We start from the raw sequence: 2,040 nt of genomic DNA, 5'->3' as shown, positions 1-2,040 counted from the left end.
GACCTTTAAGGACCTTCTGACCCAACCCAACTCAGTCCATGGTGTTGTGACCTTTAAGGACCTTCTGACCCAACCCAACTCAGTCCATGGTGTTGTGACCTTTAAGGACCTTCTGACCCAACCCAACTCAATCCATGGCGTTGTGACCTTTAAGGACCCTTTGACCCAACCCAATGTGGTCCATGGCGTTGTGACCTTTAAGGACCTTTCCAACCCAATCTATTTTATGCTTCTGTGTTTCTGTGTCTTTTAAGGACTCTTCCAATCCAACCCATTCCAAGGTTCTGCAACCTTTAAGGACCCTCCCAACTCAACCCAATCTTTCCATGGCTCTGTGACCTTTAAGGACCCTCCCAGCTGAACTCAACCCGTTCCCTATTTCTGTGACCTTCAAGGACTCCCCAACCCAACCCAACCCAACCCAACTCAACCCAACCCAACCCAACCATTCCATGGCTCTGCATCCTTTAAGGACCTCCCCAACCCAACCCAACCATTCTAAGTTTTTATGACCTCTAAGGACCCCCCAGCCCACCCCAACCGTTCCGTGTTTTCTACAACCTTCAAGGACCCCCAGCCCACCCCAACCGTTCCGTGTTTCTACAACCTTCAAGGACCCCCCCAGCCCACCCCAACCAACCAACGCACGCTCTCTTTGCAGCAGCACAACCCGGGTTTTGGGATGGGGGGTCCCATGCACAACGACGTCCCCCACCGCCCAACATGCGCGGCCGGGGCCGGGGCGGCAACATGCGGGGCCGCGGGAGAGGCCGGGGCGGCTACGGGGGCAACCACGGCGGCTACATGAACGCAGGTGAGCCCCCACCCGGCTGCCCCAAAGAACGACGGCACACGGCCCCGTTTCCCCATTTCTGAGCCTTTCGGTGTCCCGCAGGCGGCGGCTACGGGAGCTACGGCTACGGGGGGAACTCGGCGACGGCGGGATACAGTAAGTGCCCCTCCTTGCCTTGCCTTGCCTTGCCTTGCCTTGCCTTCCCGTCCGCCGGGTCCCGATGGGCAGAGCTCGTTTCGTTGTGGTTTTCTCGGTGTTTCTGGGCGGTGACAGAAAGACGCCCTTAAAGGCGCTCCGCCAAATCGGGGTCGGTTTTGTTCTCTGCGTGGAGCCGCGGCTTCGGGTGGGGACCCCAGAGCCCCCGGCGCTGGTCTTTGGAAGGAGCCTTCAGGGGGGGGGACAGAGCAGAGCGACCTGCGCTCGTGTGGCGCTTCGTGCCACCCCCCGCCCCATCTAATGCCTCTCTCTGCTCTGTCTCCCCCTCTTGTAGGTGACTTTTTCACAGACTGCTCCGGCTTTCATGATTTTGGGGCTCCATAGACCGTCCCAAAGCGTTGCAAAAACACGCAGCCCCCCAGCCAACAGCCCAACCCAACCCCACCGAACCCAAAAGGCCTTTCCCCCGTTCCTCCACCTCCAAACCCAAAGCGTTGGTGCCGTTGTCCCGCCCGTCGCCGGCTGTCCCAGCAGCGGCTCTGCCCCGCGGACGGGGCTCTGCTCCACCCGGCGTCGCTCGGCGTTTTGTTTTTGTGGGACGGATTCCTTTTAGCCCTTAAACCCAAGGCGGCATCGCGATGCAGACGCGGCCCCGGAGCCTTTTAACGAACCTCTGTCTTAATTCCCAGCGGGTTTTGTATCGATTCGAGCCTTTTAATAAATCCCGGGCGTTGGGTCCGTGCCTCTCCGTCGCGGGAAGACCTGGGGATGCTCTGAGCGCGGCCGCGGGGTTAATTAGTGCTCAGCAATTAACTGCTGGGGGCGAGGCGGCGGTGGGAGCGCTGTGTTTTCGGCGGTTCTCGGTGCAGACCCACGGCTGGGGGCGATGGGAGCGGGGTGTGGGGCGGGGGGGATGTGTGGGTCTGGGGGCCGGGGGTCCTCTGCCGTCTGCGGGAGCGCAGCTCTGCCCCCCCTCAGCTCCTCGGCACCTTTGGTGCCCCCCCCCCCCCCGCTGTCCCTGGGCCTCTGCCCCCAAGTTCTGCCCTTGGCTGTCGGTTGGGGCCGTGATGAGCGTCAGCCCCGACCCAAGG

General features: G+C 61.2%; 1 long non-coding RNA gene across 1 annotated transcript; it reads left to right on the top strand.

Moving 5' to 3' along the window:
- Positions 1 to 631: 631 nt before the first annotated feature.
- On the top strand, positions 632 to 1,701 carry LOC104916337. Its single transcript, XR_796578.3, has 3 exons — positions 632 to 814; positions 896 to 949; positions 1,284 to 1,701. It is a non-coding gene; the product is annotated as an uncharacterized LOC104916337 (long non-coding RNA).
- Positions 1,702 to 2,040: the final 339 nt, after the last annotated feature.

The sequence above is a fragment of the Meleagris gallopavo genome, unplaced genomic scaffold (assembly GCF_000146605.3).
Source record: "Meleagris gallopavo isolate NT-WF06-2002-E0010 breed Aviagen turkey brand Nicholas breeding stock unplaced genomic scaffold, Turkey_5.1 ChrUn_random_7180001888246, whole genome shotgun sequence".
Lineage (NCBI taxonomy): Eukaryota > Metazoa > Chordata > Aves > Galliformes > Phasianidae > Meleagris > Meleagris gallopavo.
Note: the sequence above shows the minus strand (reverse complement) of the source record. Positions and strands in the feature narration are given on the sequence as shown.